Source organism: Python bivittatus, unplaced genomic scaffold (assembly GCF_059951505.1).
Source record: "Python bivittatus isolate LINGU-HERP-01145 unplaced genomic scaffold, Pbiv_v1 ctg000690_np1212, whole genome shotgun sequence".
NCBI lineage: Eukaryota > Metazoa > Chordata > Lepidosauria > Squamata > Pythonidae > Python > Python bivittatus.
Genome location: NW_028277096.1, coordinates 14,044,759 through 14,070,681, shown reverse-complemented (window position 1 = coordinate 14,070,681; position 25,923 = coordinate 14,044,759). Strand labels below are relative to the sequence as shown.

General features: G+C 42.5%; 1 protein-coding gene across 1 annotated transcript in view; it reads right to left on the bottom strand.

Moving 5' to 3' along the window:
- Positions 1–24,883, bottom strand: part of LOC103052998 (activator of transcription and developmental regulator AUTS2) — a 94,474-nt gene extending 69,591 nt beyond the window's left edge. The window contains exons 1-2 of the mRNA XM_088152324.1: positions 24,130–24,883; positions 18,235–18,283 (exon numbers count right to left, since the gene is read on the bottom strand). The gene's annotated coding sequence lies outside the window, so the exon portion shown is untranslated. The remainder of the gene's footprint in view (positions 1–18,234; positions 18,284–24,129) is intronic.
- Between the last annotated feature and the right edge of the window lie 1,040 nt (positions 24,884–25,923).

Below are 25,923 nucleotides of genomic sequence, written 5' to 3'. Positions count from 1 at the left end.
ACTTAGCGATTAAAGCAGTGTTTCTCACCCTTGGCAACTTGAAGATGTGTGGACTTCAACTCCCAGAATTCCCCAGCCAGCCATGCTGGGAGTTGAAGTCCACACATCTTAAAAGTTGCCAAGGGTGAGAAACACTGGATTAAAGACTTTTGTATGTGGGTGTAGCATATGTGCGCACACACTCATGTACACACATATAATCCAACCTGGCTTAGGTTTTCTCCCCATTTACACAGATGATAAACACTGGTCCTCCATGGAAACTGAGAGGCATACAAATTGACAAGAGAGTCTTAAACAACTCTTACTAACTAGAACATTAAAAAAAAAAAAAGCTTTGTCTTCTACTTCAATGTATCATCAAGATTCTAATTATGAATGGTGGCTGTTGGGAGGCAAGGGAGGGAGGACACAGAACTGGGAAATACTGAATTATTACTGTCTTTAAAACTTGGCAAGATGCACATTTCCTGCCATCAAAAGGAAAAAAAAAAAGAATGCCTATAAGATTTATTCTATTTTTCTTTCTTTGCTTCAGTCCCTTTTCCTTCCTTCCTTCCTTCCTTCCTTCCTTCCTTCCTTCCTTCCTTCCTTCCTTCCTTCCTTCCTTCCTTCCTTCCTTCCTTCCTTCCTTCCTTCCTTCCACCATTTTAGTTTGTAGCCTAAGATCAGGGCTTATTCATTCCTGATTATTTGCAGGCCATTTCCAGCTGAAGGATGGAATAAAATAAACATTGGCTACTTGCCCCTGAAGATGTGGGCACCCTTGTTAGCTAGTGTGACTACTGGTCCCCAATGCTGGATGTGTCAAATTCTTTTTTACCAAGGCTTACAAGCACCTCTGCAATTCTGAGAAAGAAGCATCCTTTATTGATACTAGCGCTAGGGCTAAATTCAAAATCCTCCACCCAACTGTGGGCAGAAACTTTGGGTGGACAACTTCTCCCAAGTTCTCCAGGAGCAGGAGGACTCCTCCAAGATCTTTGCATGGTTGGGGTTTCCCCCTAATGATAAGAGTACTGTTGTTACTAAAGCAGCCCCAAAGGAACAACTTCTTCACCCCTTTGTTACGAGCTGAATGGAAATGTGGGAAACCAGAGACAGTGCAGATTGATCGAGCGAGGAAGGTACGATGGAAGACAGGATATTTAAAAGTGCCCTTTGCCAATTTGTAATTCAGTAAACACAAGAACATCACAAGCAAAGGAGGGGAACAAGTTATGAAAGCAGAGTTGCACCAATATGATGCAAGCACCCTCTCTTTGGTACGTGGTGTGATGTTGCACATCTTCATAAAAGTGGCCAAACTTGGGTCAATGACACATTGATTTTATCTTTTGATGACCACCCTGGATCCTGTAGATGCCTCTTATCATAGCTTACCCATGAACATTCACTCCCTTTTTCTTCTTGAAAAGAAATTTCAAACCATGCTCTTCCAAACCAAATGAGAATGCTTTAAAAAGCGTTGAAGAATTTCTTTCCTTGTTCATTTTATGCTGCTGGTTGACTAACATAAGAAGCAAAAAAAGACTGAGAAATCCACAACGTGAGTTTCTTGTGATGTGGACTTGGAGTGAAGAGAACAGCCTTTCTTTTGAAGAATTCCCATTCTCCCAGTTGCACACGAGTACTCTGAATGAGGCACATGGGAAATTGCCATCTGGATGCACCCTGATTATTATTTTTCTAAATAAAAAAATAAAAAAATAAATGAACTGGGCTTTCAGAGTGTTTATACATTGTGCAGACAAGGAGACAATCTGGTGCTGATAAGCCTTTTCTGAGAAACTCAAATAAAGCTTAATCTCTTAAACAAACACAGCAGTCAGAACAGATAAAAATTATGCATTAGTAAATATTACCATTTTGCTAGCTGGCAGTAGATTAGTCTGACTTGGCTAAAATCAACAGGCTCAAATACTTAAGGAACCAGCTCAGAAATGCCATCATCCTCTTCTCACAAAATGTTAATTATTTCATTTAGTTCAATCAATAGCTTGGCACTGTTATACTACTATTGCAGCTTAAACCAAAACCCTGCATTCCGAAAATCTCAAGATATCTGAGAGCTGAATTTCTCTGCAATATAACTTTTTCATGGATACATCCACATAGTTGGTCTATCAAAGTCGCCACCCCATACCCACTTCAATTAAGTCAATCAGGATTAGCAAGCTAGATTGGAGCTGGTTCACAACCAAAAAGCTGAGCCCTGAGCAGTAACTTCACAGAACTTCACAGAAATCAATATAAAACCAGCAATGTTATCAGAAGAAACACAAGCAGTATCTAGAATCCTGTCTCTAAGTGCTAATTTGGGTGCTAGCTTCTACAAACAGGTAGCATCAGAAAATTTAACTTGAATAAATGTGTTTTGCTTGTTTTATAAGTAAGACATCTTTTAAATCAACCTTAAAAAAGCAATTCCTGAACTTTCTCCTCTGTCCCTACCCTGCTTTGAATGAAAGTGAGAGGTCTTCAGCATAAATTCAACCACAAGTGGACAACCTATAATAATCCAGATCTAATTTCAAGTCCCTGCATCTCTTACCCATGGTCAAGCTGACTGCAGCTGCTGAGAACAGTAATTCAGCAACAATCATTGTGTGTGTGTGTATGCCAGAGGTTACCTATCCTTGAGTTAAACACATGAAAGGTCAACATCTCTTTTTCTGGGATGAATCTTGGTGGCAGAGCTAGGTAAACTCAGGTGAATAAAATATGGACAATTTCCATACAGCAACGGTGAACTAACTGTCTGAGCTTCCATGTTCTTTCCTTGGAAAAAATCATCAATTTAAAGGACTGTATTCAAAAGGAAGGGGGGACGCGGTGGCACAGCGGCTTAATGACACTGAAAGTTGCTGGCCAGAAATGGTCGACACTTCAGCGGTTCGAGCCCAGCCTTCGCGTAGCAGAGTGAGCTCCTGCTTCCTCCCCCAGTTCCTGTCAACCCAACAGTTCAAAAACTCACGTGAGTAGATAAAGGGGTACTCTCACTACGGTGGGAGGAAAAATGCTGGCGGCACCTTGCAAAAGGAGTCAGGAGCAGTTGCCGGTAGCGCGGAAGGCGCGCTCGCCTGAAAAAGGCGCGAAGCAACGGAAACCCCGCCTCCTGCGCTCGCCAGCTGGGCTCTGCTCTAGGAAGGAGGCTCTGGCAAACCACTTCCGAAACACCTTGCCTTGAAAACTGCAAAGGACTCGTCCAAAAAGCAGTCACTGCAGAGTCGGTAATGACTGAGTGCAGATTAAAAAAAAAAAATCAAAAGGAAGGAACCACAAAGGAAAGCAGACTAGTGCATCTGTCTATTAATTCAGCATATGACCCTGGATCTACCAAATAGTTCTAGGCAATGCCAAAACGTGGATCTTAAAAACAGAAGATCTGAGTCAGGCAACTGGACCATCCAGCACAGAACTGTCCATGTTGACTAGCTGTGGTAGCTCTCCATGATTTTCCAGATTTACCTGGAGGTGCCTGGATTTGAACGTCAGAATCTCCAGTATGCAAAACAGGTTCTCTACCCCTCAGCTACAAGTCCCCCAGGTGGACTTTTTGAAGCTCCACAGAAGCAGACTTCCTCCCTTTGTTCACCATTTGGTAGCTCATCACCTGCTTTTGACTGCACTCTTCATTTCAAAAGCAGTCTGGGCTGTGGCATGGAGCAGAGTGAGAAAATTGCTGCTTAGGAAATAGAAGTCCAAAGTCCCTCTTGCCTGGGCATATGAAATGTGCCTATCTTTGGATCCTGACCAAGTGCATAATTGCAATTTAAATCAGTACAGGTGACATTTTAGGAAGGAGTGGGGTAACTTATAAATACCCTTCAAATAACCAGAGCAAGGTTTAAGGGTTAATACAAAGATAGTCTTCCTAATCAAAATGTCCAAGTTAGTTGCTGTCCTTTGCACTGAGATCATTTTAACACATTTTAACATTACAGAGGGTGATTTTTCTGTATTAAAACTAATAAGAAGGAAATTCAGGACTGTTGTCAGGAGGTAGGAGGGCTAAGAGAATCAGATCTCTTTTGCAAATGTATTCCATGCCCCATGCCTGCCTGAGGAGCAATCATTGGAAACAAATAGGTCATGGATAATCAATTAGTAATGTGGCTTTAATCATAATATTATAGAATCATAGAATCACAGAGATGGAAGCGTCAGCCCTTTGAGATAGACTGGACTAGGAAACCAAAGTCATGTGGGTTATTACAAGTGGTCCTCACTTAACAACAATTTGTTAATTTTGAACTTACGATGGCGCTGAACAAGCAGTACTTACGACCAATCCTCAGAGTTCCAGAGTTTCACACAGATAAAGGGGGGGGGGAGCACATTCAGACTTGCAACATTCTGTTACTATAACTTTATTAACAAGTAGTCCTCGGTTAAGTATGGCAATTGGGACTGGAATTTACCTTGCTAAGCAATGTGGTTGTAAAATACGTCACATGACCACTTAGCAACAGAAATTCCAGCATTTCTGGTTGCCATTGTTAAGCGAATTCCATGCTGTTGTTAAGTGGGGACGTCATGTGGTCGCTATTTGTGACCTCCTGCCAGCTTCCCTGTTGATTTTGCTTGTGGGAAGTTGGCAAAGAAAGTTGCAAATGGCGATCATGTGACTGCAGGGCGCTGCAGCGTTGTAATCATGAGTTGGATGTCAAGTGCCCAGATTGCAATCACACGACCGTGGGGAACTCCTGCATTCCAAAATAGTATCTGCCTGATGCTCAACTTATAATCATCTGAAACACTTATTTTCATATGTATTACTGTCACACCAGGTCTCGTATACCCTTACTTGCTCTTTTTTCCCCAAATGCAGGACTCTGTCTGTTAGCCAGGGGCGAGGGGTGTTTAACAAATTGTTGAAACCCAGCCTGTGTGATTTGCAGTTCATGGCAACAATTTATGGTTCAATCCACTATGCAAAGCAAGAAAACGGTTTAATTCAGTAACCAATTCAAGCATTTTGTATGTAGAGAACCACTGATATTAGAAGCTATACTAAGGCTCTCTTATATGGGCTGCTAAAATCTGAATCACTAATAAATGGCTGCAAAGAGGATTTTCAGAATTTGTTTGCGATTTTAGCAGGTAAGATATGATAGTCCTAGCTGTGCTGAATTCTTTCTTCTATCCAGTGGACTTCTGTATCGCAAACTTTTCTTTTTCCAAAACAGCAGGAATCTAAAACAATTCTTTCATCTTGAAACAAACATCAAATTGCACAAGGTATTTCTTCTCAGTTTCTCTAGCCAAAGATTAAATGATAAAATCACAGAATCATAGAACTGAAGAATTGGAAGAGAACACATAGATCATGTAGTCCAATGCTCAGGAAAACCAATTCAACCATCCATGAGAGAGAGCTGCTGTACCTCTTAAACATTTCCAGAGATGGAGAATCCTCAACCTCCATAGATAGACTATTGCACTGTTATAATAGATCTTAGCATTAGGAAGTTTGTCCTTAAAAAAACAAAATCAAAGTAGCTGCAACTTATACCCATTATTTCTGTGGCCATATAGCTTCTCTTTATGTAGCGGAACACAGCTATCATGGTACCAAACATATACTACAGATTCCTTCCTGCTCATGAATTCTGAAAATTAACTTATGAAACACAGGTAGTCCTCGAGTTACGACAGCAATTGGGACTGGAATTTCCATCACTAAATGATGCGGTCATCATGTGGGACGGCATAGCTTAGCGCTGACAATCCCTGCAGTCCCAATTGCTGTTGTTAACTGAATCGCAGTGGTCATTTGGCAAGGACTTCCTCGCAACTTCCTGCCAGCTTCCAGCAACCAAAGTCAGTGGGGAAGCTGGCAGGAAGTTGCAAGTCCCAGGTGGCTCGCAAACAGGCCAGCAGGCAGGTAAGTGACTACTGCCAGGAGGGGGAGAGGGTGTGAGGGTTCGTGAGTGGCTGGAGCGGCAGCGAGGCTCGGGGAGGTGCTACTGGGTGGAGAAGGGATTGCGGGGCTGCACAGGAGGCACGGCAAGGCCTGAGGAGGGTGCTCAGGGATGCACGAGTGGCGGGGAGGTGTGGCGAGGCTCGGGGAGGTGCGCAAGGGTATGAGGGAGGCACAGCAAGGCTCAGGGAGGGTGCACAGGGGTGCGAGGGAGGTGGGGAGGTGCAGTGAGTTTCCAAGCAAGTACAAGCTGAGCAAAGAATGCAGTATTTTGACTCATTTGCTATAAAGAAAACATGCTTCTTGCCAGCAGTGACAAAATTGTGTGATATATGGGTGAGGTAGGGCAAGATTCTCAGTCTCTGCTCTATTTAGGAATCCAGGAAACTTTTTTATGGTTGAAGAGACTTTTGTCCAATTAGATCAACAATGCACAATTTGAAATCTGAGGGCTGCATATGATACCTGGATTGTCGTTCTTCATGTAATACAAAGGAACATTATTAAATAGATAGGACTGGAAAGTAACCATATTTATACTTAATTTGCTTCATATTTAATGTAAACACCGTGACATCTACTATTTCATTGGGCTCACAACACATCACCCAAAAGCTAAGGGGAGGCCTCCAACTTTGGGAGTTGGACCTTCCAACCTTTACATTCTATAATTCTGTGAAAGGTGTGATTTCATGACCTAGGCCAATACTGTTGACTGAGATGAGGAGTAGCTCTGCAGGGTTTTTAGACAGAGAAAAGCAGAGCCCGCCATTTTCTACTCAAGTCTTTCCCATGAGGGTCTGCCAAGCACCAACTGTGATCTTCATGCAGAGTTCCTTCCTATCACCTGCTCCCTATAATCAGAGATGGAGCTAGGCCATTCTGTCTACCAACCATGTGTCTAAGCTGGGGTGAAGAAGGCCTCGGCATGTGACCTTTGTCATAATCAAGGCTTCTTTGACCTTTGCAAAACCTTTGCTCCCCACCGCCGCCCCAAGGCAGTGCCTCTCAGGTTACATATAAAAGAAAATAACTCCCAGTCCCATACCACCTGAACATTTGTAACCAGCAGTAATTCTTACAAGCCCTGACTGGCAGTATGTTTGGCTAAGGATTTCAGGCTTTCAATTGACCTCTTTTTACAACAGTGCCGTTGCTAAGGTGTCTGGGCTCAGCTGCTGTTCCAAGAGTCTTTGGCATCAAAAAGCTGCACCACAGAGCTCTCAAGTTTCTTAGTCCTCCCCCCACCCCTGCCCCCCAGCAGCCTACACAGTTCTCAAAAGGCCAACAAATCTAGGACTCTCTCTTTGATGGTACAAAGAAGTTGCCAACAAAACTCTGTTGTGAGTCCATCTGGCAATTCCCAAGGGATTTTGAGGGAGGGGGTGGGAAGGCTCCACTGGCCCTTTTCCAAAAACAATGGAACTCAGTGGAGAAAGGAGATGGTTGGTTAAAGCAAAGAGAGAGGAAGTTCATAATGGATGCCTGGCTGTGAAACTGTAGCTGAAAGAAAGCTTTTGTGAAACAGATGGAGGCAGCAACCATTTGCTATGTTCTGAGGTCCAGCTGAAACGTTTACGAACATGCTTCACACTGAGTCAAATCAATGGACCATTTAACGCCACATTGCCAACACTGACTGAGAGCAATGTTCCAGTTCTTCCTAGCTCAATCTGGAGATGCTGGTGATAGAAGGGGGCACTTCTGCAAGCAACCCACGTGTTCTACAACTCAGCTATGATGCTCTCCTAAAGGATTTCAGTCAATCATATATCAAACGTTGTCCTATTTCCTTTCCCACACTTTGGCAAAGAAAATTGGATGGTAGCCTCCCATTCCAGGCATCTACCAAAGCCAGATCTGCATAATTTCAGCCATACACCTGGGACAACTTTTCCAACGTGACCTTCACTGGAATTTTGAAAAGAAAGTGCTGTTATTTGATAATAGAATGGATTAGAAGGAGCCAATCCCTTCATTTCTTAAATGTAAGCACCTGTAGGATAATATACATAAAGGTTTTGTGGTACTTGATAGCTATCCATAGCTTTTGGCCATGAAATCTTCAAGGATCCTCTATGTCGCAAGGCAGTGAATGCAACTTGTTAGGGCTCAAAGGCAGAAGCCCATCCACAGTCTCCCTGGGAACATCTGGCTAATCACAACAGGAAACAGGATGATAAGACGATTCTGCTGAATGCCTGCATTTGCAGGATGTCATCTTGGAGGCTATACTTAATGACCAGCTTACCCTGTGGAAATATAGTGGGTGGCTACATGAAATCCCTTTTAATCCAAATAGCGAGATAGTCAATATTAAAGCTAATTCCATCTCTACATACAATGGCATCTTTGTAGTCCAGGCCACAAATGTGGTATACGTAGCCTTTTAGTGCACATCGCCTTAGTGACCCAAGACAGTTGGGTCATACGCATATATCTCCTGGTTACTCCTTAGTCAAGATCAGTCAAGAAGCCTTCTTCCCACCCATGTAAATGTGACCACCATTTTCTTCTTTTCTCAAAGCAATTTCTATTTTAGCAGATCGTGGGAAGAAAATGTACCAAGAAGAAAAAAGAATAGACCGGCACCTCAAATAACTAGCATTTGCTCTCAGTGGGAACTATCTTTCTCTAAAGATAGGACCAGCCTAGCAAAAGCTATTCCACAGCCTACCAAGGCAAAAATGTTATGTCTGTGCAATGCAAAATGCCCTAATTTGCAACCCGATTAGGCATCTTACTAACAGCAGAGCAATGTACAACGGCCAAAGGATTCATAAAGTTTCCATGAAATTTCTGTAAACACATCTAAACATTTAAAAGCCCTCAACACAAATCCTCTTATCCAAGAGGAAACTTCGCCGCAACACAACAGATTGAACATTTCAGCCAACGGAGAGTGGAGCTGTCAGTTGAAGAGGCTACTTTCCAGTTACTCCTATAAAATGCAGGAGCTTTTCTTGAGCTTAACTGTCGGCAACGTTGAAAAGTGTTTATTTCAGTTATGCCCGATACACTGCACTTGAACTCAATTATACCCCGGGGAGGGCAGGGGAGGGAAGGATGTCATGAATTTGACAAGCACCAGCTTTCCATGGGAAAATGTGGATTCACACAGACCTGCAGAGCAAGTGTGCAATTTGTTAACAGGACTCCATGCAATAGACACCATTGGATTAATACTAGTAGTTGATCTGACACTCATCTCTCTAGAGCTGCAAATTACTTTGGCCGAATGATATATGATACACAATTAATAGCGGAATCATCATCATCATCTTCATCTTCATCATCATCACCATCAGAGAAAGAGGGATTATAATCACGTGCATCTATAAACTCTTTTTAACGTGTGCACTCAAAATAGCGGCTAGGGAATTTACTGACACTAGATTTCTTACATGAAGGGCAGTGCAACTATATTCGCCCAACACATTCTATCTAAAAACTGAATTAACCGGGGGTGGCAGGGGGGGAAGAGGGGTTCAGTACACTGAACTATAAACTAAAACAGGCTGATTCTGTACAACAGTGAGTAAAAAAGGAAAAGGAGCCAAGATTAACATCAATTAAGCTTAGCGTATTGTGTGAATGCAGCCATTAGGTCTTTACCTGTCTTGGTCAAGCATGTTGTGTAAACATACTGGATAAGAAGTATGACACTTTGTGGCTGTATTCACGTTACTTGCTTAATGGGTCTATTACATAAAGGTAACTAAAATAGGAGGATTAGGAGCTTGCTAAAAAAGCTGTCACTCGGTGCCCATCTTGCTCTGCCCCCTAATGGGTCTATTATGAACTTAAGGGGTGCCTTCATACAATAGTCTAAGTTTGCTTGGTGTTAACCTTAGTTGGAGTTCTCTTGTGGTTAGTAAGTTGCAAGAAACCAGCCTTTTGATTTAGTTAATGGACTGCTTACCTAATATGATCTATAGCTGAAAAAAGAGAACACTGGAAATCTCTCAATAAAATTGATGTACGAAGAGGATGAGAACTGTGCCTTCCTATTATGGGCAATGATTCAACAAATATGTATGCATTAATTTATAAATAAATGTATTGATTAAATACATGTAATTAATTAGTAAAGTTTTAAATTATTTAAAAACTTGTATACCACCCGCTCCAAAGACCCTGGGCTGTTTGCAATAACAGTGGCATGCCATGAAGCGAATCCGAGTCAACAAGCAAAACAATTCCAATAAAAATACAGTAGTAAAAACAGAAAAACAAACAAACAAAAATCATTTGTATCAAAACGCAACTTATTACCCCCATTAATGCTTAAATGTTTGATGGAGGAAAGCTGTTTCTTAACATGAGGGTTACCACCAAGTACTGCCTGCAGGCACATATCTTCTTCATCTCATGCAGGATTGGGACCTTCAGTATCCCTTCCCAGGATGAATGTAGAGGACAGGCAAAATCTGAGAGAAAGTTCTGAAGATATACAAAGCTGAACTTAAGAACAGAGCATGATACTAGTTCACATAGTTTTAAAAGTGGATTAGATAAATTATGGAGAAGGAGAAGGAGAAGGAGAAGGAGAAGGAGGAGGAGGAGGAGGAGGAGGAGGAGAAGGAGAAGGAGAAGGAGAAGGAGAAGGAGAAGGAGAAGGAGAAGGAGAAGGAGAAGGAGAAGGAGAAGGAGAAGGAGAAGGAGAAGGAGAAGGAGAAGGAGAAGGAGAAGGAGAAGGAGGATCCATTAACCATGGGACCTGAATGTACAAGTACTCTTATTTTTGAAAAAAAAAATTAAGTATAACATTATTACATTCTGGCAGGGCTTCTTTGGGAATATCTGTCATAAACAGTCAAATGTGGCAAGGCAGCCAGAGAAAGGCAGAGATAAGGAGGATGATATATCCAAACAGACAGGGTTAAATCCTTATTCTGAGCCCCTTTCAAGTTAACTATTTAAAAAAGCAAGGAACCCAGAGACAGTTTTCTTCTACTCATCTCAGTTGGACAGAAGAGGGCCCTTAGGCAGAATCCATACCCATTTTCTTCTAGAAGCCTAGGACTGCTTACTCTCATCAACTAGCACAACAAATCACTAGAGATGGATGTCGCTGTTCATCAGCTCCTGGTTGGAGATCCCTGGCTGTAGACAATACAAGTTCAGTGTGTAACTAGAGCAAAATGGAGTCTTATACTGCTATGTTTTCACCAGAGGTGGGAAAACCATGACCCTCCAACTGTTGCTGAACAGCAATTCCCAGTATCCCTTTGCTACTCATGCTGATTAGAGCTGCTACAAGGTGGGGCTTAGCAACATCTAGAGGGACACAGCCTTCATCTTCCAAAAAGGAGACATATGTTTAACTGATCCATCAGAGACCAAAACAGAGGAAGAGCCTGGAGTGTACTCTTACTAAATACCAAAGATTAATTTACTTGTGTTAAACAAAGAGAAGGACATAAAGCCCAACAAATGGCAAAATTCTGTGTGTGATACAAATGGAAGGGTGGTATGGTAGAAGAGAAAACGAAGCCCAAGAAGTGTTCTGCACCTGCCTGGAAACAGTTTTCAGTATTAACATAGATTTGTTTTCTGCTATTAAGCAGCAGGAATTTAAACCCTTTTCAACAGAACTCTTCTCTTCCAAGTTATTTTATTTTATTCTTCTCTTCTCCTTCTCCTTCACCTTCTATTTCTTTTTCCTGCTAGAAAACAACAGCCTACCAACTTTCGAAGCACCTGAATTCTACCCTGATCCTTAGCTAGCTATTCACAATCTCCCCTGAAATTACCACATGGCCCCAAGATTCTCAGGAGGGCAGGAAAAAACCTCAGCCCATTCGGATGGAAATCAGGGGGCAGAAGCACGATCCGCCATGGACTCAAACCACAAGACAAAACAAAACAGCCGCTTACGTGCCGACAGCTTCCCAAGCAAAGGGAAAGAAAACCCTCTGTTGACTTTAGGCAACACAAAAGAAACCCTTAAGCTTTTCATGGGAACGAAACCCTGAAGCCAAGAAGAAGAAAGGGGTCCCTGTCAAGTGAAGGCTATTCACAACCAAATGGATGCCACCAATCAAACCAAGTAAGTAAACAAACTAAGAAGGTTAGAAATGGTGTTTTGGTAAAAGGAAGAGGGGGCAGAAAAGAAGAGATGTCTACTTTCAATCCATCAGTGTCTATTACTTGGCGGTATCTGAAGACTTTCTTCTCTTTTATCAATGAGTCCCTGTCGGGAATCTTGGGTCTCCAGATTAGCTCCCATGTCGATTTGATCTCCTCAAAAGATGAAAGGGTTGTCAACTCAGCTTCCAAAGGAAACATTTGCCCCATATATAGGGGGTGGCTGTATGACTTCACCCCATGTAGCTGTTCACTCCCAACCGTGCCTTGCCTGATTTTGACCTCAACATAAGGAGAAATTTATTAGTGTCCATCAACAGAAGAATACCACTTTAGCATCTCTCTTTCCATACCCACTTAAAAAAAGAATAACTTAAAATTTTTTAAAATAGCAATAAAGCAGGGAGAGGGAAATCCCACAGTTGAGAACTTCAAAGAGATGCTAATGTGTAAAGCAGACTTGTGCTCTACTATCACAATTAAAAATAGATATAATCCAATATACATCAAAGGCTTTTCGGAAGAAGTGGTGTAATTCCCAAGGGCTTACAGGACTAATGAGCAGGCTTCACATAGATCTTGAATCTATTTCTGAAGTGAGGGAGAAAAAGATGGGGGGAAAGAAATGGGAAAATGATCCATCACAAAAGCAGGGTTTCCCTGCTCCCAGTCCAACACCTTAACCTCTACACCACACTGGATCTTGGGCTGAGAGAGAGAGGGACTGACCTAAAGTTGCCTCAGGAGATTTCACAGTTGGTCCATGATCTTCACCACTACAAACGTTTTGACTATATTCTGCATTTAGCCACGTAGGATGAACTGTACTTCCAGAGACAGAAAATTTTATAAAATCAAAAAACCAACTGTCCATGTTAAGGGTCCAGGCCAACCACTAAGTAATACTCCATAATTTGGCTTCATTAATTAATCCACAATGCACTGCCAAAATTACTGTCCTGCTTTGTGGATGGAAATATTGTAACTCTTCTGATTTCTGTTCTTCTTCCAAGTCAAGTTGGCCACTTAATTTAGGGCTTTTGTGTTTAGGGAGGGGAGGGATAATTTTCTTAATAATAACAGTAAAAAAGTGGGTTTGAATGAAGAAAAAAAAAGTGCTTTGTTTTGAATGTGTGAACTGACACCGACAGCATCTCACATACAAGTTGTAACTACATCTTGAAACTGAACTTGAATTGAAACACTGGACTAATGCGGGGATTCTTTTCTTCCCCATCTCCTTGACTATTGAAGAGTTCCAGAGAACCTGAAAGCTTGACAATTCTTTTGGGACAATCTGGTTGGTCCTAATGAAAGGATTGAGAGCCAGTATGGTGTAGTAGTTAAGGCATCAGGCTAGAAACCAGGAGACCATGAGTTCTAGTCCCGCCTTAGGCACAAAGCCAGCAATGAAAGGATTATCCACCTGTGGATTTTATGCTTATAACAGGAGTCGATAACCTCTTCCATGCACACATGGTTTTAAGGGACAGGGACAGGTAAATGAGGTAAGGCAGTAACAAATGTTTATTTGATTTTCTTGTATTTATTTATCTGCTGTATTTATACACCACCGAAAAAGACTCCTGGTGATTTACAGTACAACCAATAAAATAGTAAAATGTTTGCTTTGCGTGGCCTCTGTATTATTTTAATTGTTTCATGTTGTATGCCATCCAGACTCGAGATGGAGCTGGGCTGCTTAATAATAAATAAATTAAATTAAATAAATTAAATAAATACCAATAAAGGAACGCACTGTCAGCCAGAGGAACAGGCTGCCCTGTAAATACTTCTTCCCTGGTCTTCGAACAGAGGATCTTATGAAATAACAAGCCATAACAGAAAAGCATTGTTCTTCAGTTGATTTGAATTATGGTTCAAATTTAATTAATAGAAGGCGATAATATCATACTCCTTGTCTAACATTTTTCTCCTGCCATCACATTACATTTTGGTTGAAAAGTTTGGAGGGGCTTGGAACCATGTTCAAGTCTTCAGAAAACTGTTTCCCTACCTGGACAATTCCAGATGTGTGGACTTCAATTCCCAGAATTCTTATGAATGGCCATTACTAAGAATTCTGTGAGCTGAAGTCCACACATCTGGAGGGTCCCTACATCAGGGAACACAGCTTTGGGGCTAAATTTTTAAAAGCCTTCTGTCATATAGTCAAATTTCTTTACAAAATGTCCAATCTTTCTTCTAACCTTTGCCATATCTAGATTTTTTTTTTTTAATCAACTTATCAGCTGTGTTTGGTCAGCAATCCCATGGAGATCCTGTTAGCCTTTCACAAGGCTCTGAAGACCTGGCTGTTTCCTCTGCTGTGGTTTCTATGATTTGGATGTATGGTTTATCTCATACATCATGGCTCATTGTTTGTAGTTATTGTTTTAATCCTTGTACGTCGCCCAGAGTCACTGTTGTGAGATGGATATTATTCAAATATATAAATACACTCTAGGTAAGACCAAAATGGGGTTGAGTCATTTGTCATTGATTGGGTTCAGGCACTGACTTAGCATGCATAGTATATGCCATAATATAGTTTATGTGTTTGAGCACTGCATGTGAAGACAGCAATTATGGTACGTGAACTTCAGGCCTGCAGACTTGCTTGGATCTTGGATAACCGCAAGGATTGAAGAGAAGCTCCATTTTTCAGATCTTAGTTCTTACGGCAGATGAGTGCCAAGGTAGTACATCTTCCATATTTCATAATTTGGGGAACAAGAAGCAAGAAAACAAGCAGATATCTCCACTGCTAAACCACAAACTTATGCTCTAAAGACTGACTACAGCCAGCTCACAAATCCTCATATCCAGAAACTCTTACAACAATTATGTCAGTGATGCTAATTATGGGGAAATCGCTGACCATCTCTTGCCATAAAATAAGCTCCAAAACACCTCCAAATGAAATTTGAAATCAATGCTGAAGTATCCTGAGAATGAGGAAGACCAACAGAAGCCTCTTTCGCCAAGGGGACAAAACATTTTAGGAATTGAAAAGCAAATTCCGTTAATGGAAAATATCAAGGTAACTAATGAACCTTGGAAATAAAGACAATTGAGAATCTTAATCTGCATCACATTAAACCACTAGTTCATGTAACCCAGTTGCCAAAGGGTAAGGCAAAGAAGTATATAAGATGCTCAGTTTCCTATAGAAGTTCAAGGGAGCCAGTGTGACATAGTGGCTAAGCTGTTGAATTGGCACCAGGGAGATCCAAGTTCAAATCCCCCCTCAGTCACAAAAACTCACTAGGTGACTTAGGGTCAGCGAGTCTCAAGAGAGATCCAGTTTGGTATAGTGATTGGAGGCACCAGGCTAGAAACCAGGAGACCATGAGTTCTAGTCCTGCCTTAGGTATAGAAACCAGCTGGGAGTCTTGGGGCCAGTCGCTCTCACTCAGCCCTAGGAAGGAGGCAAGGGAAAACCAGTTCTGAAAATCTTGCCAAGAAAATGGCATAGACTTGTCTATGTAGTTCCCAGAGGTCAAGACTGACTTGAATGCACTAGGAAAAAAAAAACTCTTTCTCTTAGGAAAACTTATTGTATCGGTTGTTAGGGAAAAGAACAGAATGCTTTGTACACTGTCATGCATAATGGAAAGAAAAGGGGGATATAAATCTAACGAACAAATAAATAAGAACTGCCTACACCCAAAGTATATGACCTAAAGTGGCCTAAAAACATTTCCAATAGTTGCTCCCAAAATTGTTAAGAAGATAGAAGAGGGAAATTATCAAATACTGGAGGAGTAATTAAAGCAACTGTATTTAATTAAACCTTAATTAAATTCAAAAGGCATTCAAATGGAATTTTATTCCCCTATGACCTAGGCATGTTGTATTCATACAACACACTTTACCCAGTCACTGAATTAACCAATGTTCTGGGTTTGCAGAATACAACAAACCATACATTAGACACAGATTTCTCCCTGGGCAACTTCCTGATATGTGGACTTTAACTCTCAGAATTCCCCAACCAGGGCTACTGCTGAGAATTGTGGGAACTGAAGTCCATACTGGAAATTGTCCAGGCTGCAGAACTTAGCACTAGCCAGACAGGTTGGGCTCATACAACAGACTAAGCCATAAAACACACACACACACACTCACAAAACCCTGAACCAAGATTAATCCTAATCAAGCTTAGCATGTGCTAGATCTCAATCTGACCCTGTTCCCCTTGTTGTCTGAACACTGAACTTTAGAATTAGAAGGGGTCAATTAAGCCACTGAGTTTAACTTCCTCGTCAGGATAGAACAGGGTCATCTGCAAGTTGAAGTCAAAAAGTCTGGTTGCCTGGTTGTCAAGATGGCAACCAGAACTGTACAATCAAAATCCCACCCTTTTTCTATATGTATCACATCCATGATCCATGTTAAAAAAGGGACAGAGTGTCTATCACACAGTTACAACTGCCATGTTGGGTTTTTGGAGGTCCCTGGGTCTGATCGATATGGAATAGAACAGTTCCCATCTGTGGTCATTAATCTCTGCCTGTGACCAAAAAGCCAAGCTGGGTTTGCCTACCCCTCACATAAGAGATGCCCGGATGAAGAAAAACAGTACAAAAATCTGTTATTGTTGTTCTTCAAGATGTCTTGTCTATTTTGAATGACAATAACCCTCCACAGTATCAAACAGCCAATCAAGGGTCTTTCCAACTTCTGGCAGCTAGATCTGGCAGAACATGGTAGAAGCACTCTGTACTGCAATTTCCCAGGTTTTTCCTTAACTTTTCAGGTTTTTAGGAAGGAGTGGATTAAGAATTACTTTTAGGTTTTAAGCAGAGTGGATGGTAGGAATAAGCCAACCTTGGATGTTCTTGGCAACTAAGGAGCATCAGGCCTAACTAGTTCTTGGCTGGGAGTCTACAAGAAAATCCCAGAATTGTTGGCTGGTTTGGGAAGTTGAAAACTCATTCCAGAAACAAACAGTGGCCAACCACTTCCACTACATCCTAGCAAACTTCATGAATGTTGAGCCCCAACCAGACATTCAGCTTAACTCAAAAAGTGTTTGGACCTTTTTTAAATATTAAAAGTCAAAATGGCATTTTTTTTTTATTCAGTTGATTCATTTTGGGTTAAACACTGCCAAGAACTAAAGTCCCCCTCAGGCTTTAAAGACAGTGCCAGAAGGGGCCTCAGACCTTCAAAATAGCTTCACGGCCCACGTTTTTTTTTTCCAATTAGAGAGTCTAAACCAGTGTTTCTCAACCTTGGCAACTTTAAGACGTGTGGACTTCAACTCCCAGAATTCCCCAGCCAACTGGGGAATTCTGGGAGTTGAAGTCCACACGCCTTAAAGTTGCCAAGGCTAAAAAACACTAGGCTAAACACTGAATCTGGATTCTTCCGAAGGCAGGACAGGCTTTCAATCACTAATCAATCCTGCCCAAAAACTGTCTTCGGATTTCATAGGATGCCAGGTTTTTCTATAAATAGTCTGCTTAACCAAACAGGAATTTAATTAAAAATGGCTCAGAGAAGCAGAAGAGGTAGAAAAGAAAGGTTAAATGAAGATAACCTGGATCTGAACCTTTAAAATTGCCCATCTTTGACAGGGATCTTCTCAGTTTTCCCTCTTGGTACTCACCGAGTACACACAGACACACACACACACACAATTCCCATTATACAGGGATACTCTTGAAACCATTTCTATTCATATACAGCTGCAACTTAGCTACACTCTCTTGTTATAGCCATTAACCACACACCCACATTTATGGCAGTCTGGGAGGAATTAATGAAACCAAGCATATGTTACACGGGATTGTCGCATACAGTTTTTTATTGACTTTTTAAAAGCAGCTCCCACAGACAGGATTCCACGCATAATCTTCACGACATGAACCCGAAATGGCATTCAACAGTAACTGCCTGACATACAAATTAGTTCTTCAAAATTGTATACTCATTGCACAAATGGATGGAAAACAACCACACTGAAACATTTCAACATATGGGTACTTAAATTCATGACACCTGGCAAATCAGATATCACTGAGTAATAGTTATGATCTCCCCCCCCCCTTTTTTAAGCATAGCTTCTCTTCACTGAGTTTTAGAGTACCAAACAACTCCCTTAAAAATGGAAGAAATGTCCAATTATGAAGACAAGGTTTAAGAAGGTTATGAAGTGTGATGGAGGTAGCACAAGAAATGGAGCTGTGGGAAGAAGTGTGTAAACTTACCTTTGTTTGTGACTGTGTTAAACAACTTTTCTGAGCTGGCATCAGAGGCCTAAAAATAATAATAAAAACAAAAATACGTTAAACTCCTAAACCAACTATGGAACAGTACAAGGAAAACAAATGTTGTTAATTTCACGGAATATACAGACCAGAAAATATTATCCTTCTAAGTCACAGACAGAAAAAGGTCTGGGGAGGACCGAAGGCCGGGATGTGTGTAGGAAACAAAAGATGAACATCTATGATGTTCAAATCTTCCTTGCCCAGAAGATGGTGCTATTTGGCTGTGCTGGAATATCCTGTTATCTCTACATATAGCTATGTTGTGTTTTTCATTTTGAAAAGAGGGGAAGAAATTGTGTAGAAATGCTTTTGTGTGGTTTTCTTCATCATTCTTCCATATTCAAATTATTAGCACCTTATAGATGTGGGTCATTTGTCATGCATCAAACTCTAAAGAAGCTGCAAGACAGTAATAGTAGTTAGTTATATCCCAACCAGACCTCAGGAAAGCATATATATTGAATTATCTGTTTGCACAATGGCCTTGGAAAGCAGGCTGCAGGAAATTTCTTCACAGCTCAGATTCAACTCAATTTTTGATTTGACGGTGTCCCAGTCTCACAAGTATCCAGACCACCAGATTTCTGTCATGCTACTTTTTTTCTCTGTCTCCTCTTAAAACACCACAGTAAAAATAATGGACTTTTCAGAGCCTCCACAAGTTACATCTGTATGAACATTTTTCCACTATATAAGATTGGATCATACCAAGTCACATATCTGAGCCACTATTTTAATTACACAATCAACTCAGCAAAATGCAAGTTCTTTCCCTTCAGTTTTATTATTAGTTCCATTTATTTAAGAGAAACTTATCTAAGATGTCTTTTCTTCCTTGTGCCAAATCAAAAATAAAATGGATCAACTACAGCCACGACAGGATGTTCCTTAAATTAGGAACTCAAATCCTCTCCTATCTTCACAAATCCAACCTTCTTCCATAAAGCTCAAGAGACAGTATTCAAACCCGCAACCCAATCTGAGAAAAGCCCATTTTCAGGTGAGCAAAAGTACGCCAACCAACTTAGCGCATCTTCTGATTTTTTAAAGGCCAAATCTGATCTGTTAAAATGTAGAGAAACTGAACGGATAAAACCCTCCACCCACCCGTACCACATCTTGCAGTTCGCTGTGAAAGAAGAACCAGACTGCTGTATATTCCAAGAATTGCAAAAGTCAGATGTTTGTGTTTGCTTCAGCAGCACATAACCAACATAATCACAATGAGTGTATGGCCATCATATTCCCAAACGTGTTTCCTTCCAGTTATCAAGGTTGGGCCTGTATTTCTTCCATTCTCTTTTCTTAGAGCACGATCTTAGGCACATTTCCTTCACTGGAAGTCCCACTGCAGGCCATTAAGTAGGAGCGCACAGAATTGCAATCCTTGGCCTCCTACAAAATGGATCCAGGTACGTAGGTGGTTGTATGTGATGAACCACTCCAGTAATTTCAGTCGAGCATTCCCTACCTTACCCATGAGACTTATGTCCTAGCACAAGCAAGATACCAGACAGCACACCGTGTAGATGCAGATTTAACAACTTCAACGGTCTCTACTGAATGTTTCGGAATCTCAAGGATCATAACTAGAACTGCAGCTGAGATCTGTCACTCACCTACTTTTATGAGGAAAAAAGGAATCCATGCCAGCCTAACATTTAGGCTAGTTCTTAAGGAAATATATGCCTACTTTTAAGAAGATTCTATGCATGGAGGACAAGTCAGAACTTCAGAGAAGCAAGTAAACCATGCCCAAACCTATCTTCAAACAATTGAATTAAAAATAGATTAACACACCACAGGCAAACGAATGACAGCACACCCATTCGCACGCATGCACACACACAACAATTTGTGCCTGATCCAATGTATCTTTACTGAGAAGTAGATTCCAGTGGATTCAAACAGAATTAGCTTGATTATTTCAGAAGCCAAATGAAAAGAATGAGGGAATGTATTTATTAGACATTGAAGAGACATCACTCTAAAGGAAGCAAAAATAGAAAATTAGATTTATTCCTAGCATTTAGGAATCATCAGCTTGGAACCTCCTGTTCCTGATTACCAACTTTCTAAATACTGGAGGCATTATCTGCCAAAAGATTCATTATGGTAGTAAAACAGCCAAGCAAATACAGGGCGTAAACTAAACTGGAAAGATTGAAGACAGGGATGTCCCAAAGAGTTATACGAGTCATCTTGTTTCACCTGATTCAACAGATTTCTCGTGGCTTTTGCAACCTCAAGATACAGTCCAAAATGTAATACAAAACAGTAGCTTTCAATAGTGGAGTTGATCTGTGATTGTCAGTGTGGATTTCTTCTTTCTTTCTCTTCAAAGCTCCAGCTTTGCTTATGTATGTTCATTCTCTCACAACATAATTTTACATTTGTCATGGATGTGGACATACAATCCCATTGTTTTTAAAAGAGAAATGGAATTAATTTCGTATTCCGATATATCAAATGCATGTAGCTCAAAACCTCTTCAACTGTCATCTACTAAACAGAGACAAAGGCCAGGATTCCCCTCAATTTGATAGGAAGAGTTATTATTTATAAAGAAATGAAGCAGCCAAAATTAGATGATTCTGGTGACTGCTCTTGGAAAATATCATACAGTACTGTTGTATGAAGGTTGCTTGGGATGTTGGCTAAGCACAAACTAAGATGTATTTAGTCCAGGATTAAATGCAGAACTGTAGCATCTGTTGTCCGTTCAAGGAAGATGTTCTTGCAGGGAGAGGAAAAGGAAAAGAAACTAGCGGAGGTAAATGAGAAACTAAATCTGACCTAACTGTCCATCAAAACCAAACAGGAGGTCTTTGACCATCCCCTTTGCAAATAAACTTTCCAACCTCAGTCAAATAATATATGTGAAGATCACAATCCTGGACTGATTTTGTCTTGACTTCCACCCAGGATTTGAAGGTAAGAATTGCTCGAGGGTGTTTTCAGTTTTAAAAAAAGTACCACATGAAAAGATGTCACCCCACCGTAGAACAAAACACTGCCAGAAATGGGAGTTTATTAGCATTAACGAGTGAACTTTATCATTTCTTGGATAAAGAGAAAGAACAGACAGAGAGAGTTCTAGGCATTGTCCCAATCTGAGGGGAACGGGGTAATTTCCAGCAATGATTTATGACTAATCCAGGAATGGCTGGAAGGGGGATCTTTTGGAGGGAGGAAGCCATGGGTGCATCCATTTTGTGTATCTCCTCTTGACCTCTTGCCACAGGTAGAGCCACTTTTCACACTGCGGGGGGGGGGGAGAAAAAGGCTCCCACTTGTGCAAATCTGCACACACAAACCTGGATGTTAAAACAGATCCTGATTAGCCAGATTCTTGAGACAGAAAAGGGAGGTGGGGAGGGCAGGAAAGTATGTACACTATACACATTGAGCCTCAATCATTTTTGACCAAAGCTAAACTCTCATTACCTCTTGGGGCCAGAGAGAAATCGTTCAAATAATAAGAGAGGGGGAGAAGGAAGAACTGTATCTGTTCTATGCACATACATACACACACACATTCATACATACACCACTACCCTCTCCCCGCCTCCTGTTCAGCCTTCCGGGCTACAGGCAGCCTTTCCATTCCCTTGGCTTCAAATGCTAAAAGTCAGCAAACCTCTTGGGCCAGGCATCGGTTTTCCTCTCTTCCATCAAGGAATGTACTGCCAATCAGGCGGAGTGTGTGTGTGTGTGTGTGTGTGTGTGTGTGTGTAATTTCCTGTCCAGACAGAAAAGGTTGGCGCTTTTGTTTCTTGGCATATGCCGTGGCCAAGCACTTGCAAAAACATCAGCTCTGCCCTGACATGAAAGGCTTTTGAAAGCAGGATCCAACCCACGAAGCCACCTCCCGCCTAAGTGAAGGCGTGGGGGAGAGAAGATCATCCAAGCCGTAATTAGGGGCTGGGAGACTGCTTTGCATCAAGGCAATACTGTAAGCTCTCTGTAGCTTTTGAGCATGGTGCTGGGAAGCTCTCGTCCCATCAGCGCGGAACTGGGGAAGACAGAGGAGAAAAACAGCCCAGCTGCCTTTCCATTCATCCCTCCAATCTAGGGAACTACGGGGGGGGGGGGTTCTTTCACGGAGGGCAAAGAGGCAATGTCCCCCTTCTTCACAGATACCAAGGGATTATGCTCCCTATTTGGGCTACTTCACTTGAAGTAGGTCATCGGACTTGGGAACACAACAGAGCAGGTAAAAAAGATGACCCACATGGATACAAGCAAAGAACTGGACAAGAGATTCTCAGCCAAGGAGAAAGTCCAGGGACTGCAGCTTTGGATCAGGATCCAGGAGACCAAGGTTCAAGTCCTTCCTTTGGCCATGGGAGCTCAAGACTTGGTCCCATATGTCTCTCAGCCCGACCTACCTCCCAGAGTTGTTTTGGGGGGAAATGGGAAGGAGCGCTATGTATACTGCCTGGAAGTCTTGAAGGAAAGTTGGAACTTAAATCTAAGAAATAAACACAGAGGCTGCCAGTGGAATATAACTCTGGACTAACAGCTAGCTTTGAATGGTCACTCAAGCTCAGCGGGTGGCTTTGGAGCAGTTCCTACCTTTCAGCAGGATCTATCTCATAGGGTGGTTGTAAAGATAAACCATTTCTGAAGCATTAACTGCACGGTGGTTTGCCTATCTTAAATAGAACATAGAATACAGAAGGACTGTCTAGGCTTAACCTAAACATACATGATGAAGCAACTTTGCAGGACCTAAAATAATTCTTCAAGCTGGAGACTGCCCAGAATTCTAGGCACGCCTTTCGAAGTTCTGTTTAAAGATCCTCAAACGAAATATTTGTAATGAAAATTAGTCTCAAAACCTCTCTACAAGTAAAGGTTCTCAAATGAAATAAAATGTATAATTTTCAAAAATGAAAACTCCTCTCAGAGCTTCTCTCCACAATTAAACGGTGCTGCTCGCAAAAAGCCATGGTCCTTGGTGGCAAGAGAAATCGGTGAGATTTAGGAAAGAAATACAAGAAAGTTTTGTTTTTTTTTAATTGCCTTGCCCTCAGCTAAACCCTAGCAAAAGAAAGTGGGTTTAGCTCTATGCAGAGCAAAACTGATGGTGAGTTTGAGCCTAGTCCTGAGATGGGCAGGACAACAACACTGGAGCTTATGCAATACAAAAACATGGTGCTTTACACTCTGGTAAAACCAGCTAATCTGAAGCAAACAACCAAGCAAAAATTGTAACTCCAGATTTTTACCAATCTAGTTTTCATATCCAAGCAAAGCCAAAGAGCTCAATAACTGTCTATCTTTGGGTCTCTTAATTACTGGTGAACCCAAATCAGTAGCCAAGAACCTTCTCTATTAATTGGTCCACCAGAATCCTTCTGGAACCTGGAATGACTCCTGTAATCCAAACAGACTCCCATGTTTCCAATTGTACAATATCCAGAATGTGGTTTGTTTGATATCTTTGACTAAAAAGGATCAGGACCAATCTTAATGGAAAGGCTTCAGTCCTGGGAAAGGAGGATAAACTCCTAAGACTAACTAAAGAATTCTCCATCCCCGATTCTTCCAACTCCTGTCTTTGAAGCTCTCAGAGCCATCGGCAAGGAAGAATGCAGGAGACGAGAAAGGGGAGCAATACAATACTTTGGGATGCTCCCCCCCCCCAACTGTATACTAACAGACGGCCGAACCTCCAATATCGCTAAGATCAGACGGAGAGCGGAAGAAATTCCAGCCGAGAAAGCACACTTAGAAACCCACATACACAAAGATAGCCAACACACAAAGCAAGGTTACACAGAGTCCTTCCATTTTGCCCCGGGCAGAGCGCAAGAAGCGAATTACCTGATCGTCCAGTGGGTTAAACAACCCAAGTGACAGCCGGCAAGTTCATGTCTGGGGAGGGACGGCAAAAGAGTAAGTGAATCTTTGTCCAACTCCGATCCGTCCAGTAAGAAGCACTTATTCCCAAAAGCAAAACCAAACTATTCCGTCCAAGGGCGAGTCTTTCCCAGGAGGGATCCCAGCGCGCTCGGCCATTCCGGGAGAAACGGCGGCGGGAGAGACTTAATCGCGGGTCCTGCGACGGTTGGAGAAGGGAGCGCAAGTGAGGCGGCTAATAAAGGGGAGGGGCGAGGATCGAAATCAGGGACCGCGCCGGGAGATCCCAGCCAGCAGGACAAAGGGAACCATGTGCGCCCAGGGCGCAAAGAATCGTTTGGCACCGTGCGCTCTGGAGAGGCTCCCAGCACCCAAGAAGGCTGTTCCCGGGAGGTTGTCTCGCCGCCTCCGGAGGGAGGCCAGGCGTAGAACGAGGGGACGAAGAAAGAGGAGGGGGAATATCAGCCCTTCCAGCGCCGCAGGTTCTGGATCTCACACAAAGCGGCCGGCCGCGCGTCTCGCCGTCCTTCCACCGGCCCCGATTCAAGTGAATTCCATTGGCACCAAGGCGCGCCGGCGGCCAGGCGATCCCATAATCCGGGGCCAGCGTCGACCGTGGCCCAAACCCAAGGCGCTTCGGCGGCAACCCGAAGCCCCCGTCCCGCGCCACCAGCGCCAGCTCCCCTTCGCCCGATCCCTCCGACAGCTCCGCAGTCTCCCTCGGCAGCCTTCCCACCGTGTGAGCCAGTGGCGTTTCCTCCCCTGCCCTGCCTTGCCCTGCCCCGCCTCTCGCCCCGCCCCCGTCGCCGCTTGGCTCCACCGCCCGGTACCTCCCCAATTCAGCTTCAGAGCTTGGTGGAAAATCCAAACTGCTTTCATTGTTAATTCTGAAAAAGGGGAGAAGCGGAGCGCGAGAGGGGACCGACCGCCGAAACCCTCTCTAGAGAAGCTCCCGCCGGGGTCTCATTAAAAAAAAAATAATAAAAGACCTGCTCCAACTACTGTACTCCACCATCCGATTTCTTAAGAGCGCCAGGCAGATGACTTCGGGAAAACCACCAGCAGGGCAGGAAGAGAGACCCCTTTGCCCCCAGCCCTGGGGACCCGGAGGTAGGCTTCCTCTGCACATGGAAGTTCCATTCTTAGCTAGCTCAGCGACTTTGGAACCCCAAAGCGTCCCGATTCCAACCTGGTCTGTCAGGTTAGGATTATCAGGTTGCGCCTGCAAAAATGCAAACGACCGCTTGGTGGCAGGAAGGAGTCAGAGCATCCCGGATCTTTGTAATGGTCACCGAGTGGTTGCCCGGATTTTTACAGCCCAAATCTGTTAGCCGTCAGCCGGATGCAGCAGCTTCCTCCTTTTATTGACCTGCAGTAAGGAATAGTTAATCTAGTGTTTCTCAACCTCAGCAACTTTAAGATGAGTGGACTTCAACTCCCAGAACTGGAGTTGGCTGGGGAATTCTGGGAGTTGAAGTCCACTCATCTTAAAGTTGCTGAGGTTGAGAAACATTGAGTTAATCTCATTGCATCACAATCTAAGTTGTGAAGCCTGGAAACAGAACCATAGATTCACAGAGTTGGAAGGAGTCCATTGAACCAGTGTTATTCAAGTTCAGCTACTTCAAGATGTGTGGACTTCAGCTCCCCAGCCAGCATGGAGAATTCTGGGAGTTGAAATCCACAGATCAGGCTGAGAAACCTTGAGTTAAGCCATCCAGTCCAATCCTCTACTCATTGACCACCCCCAAAAGGATC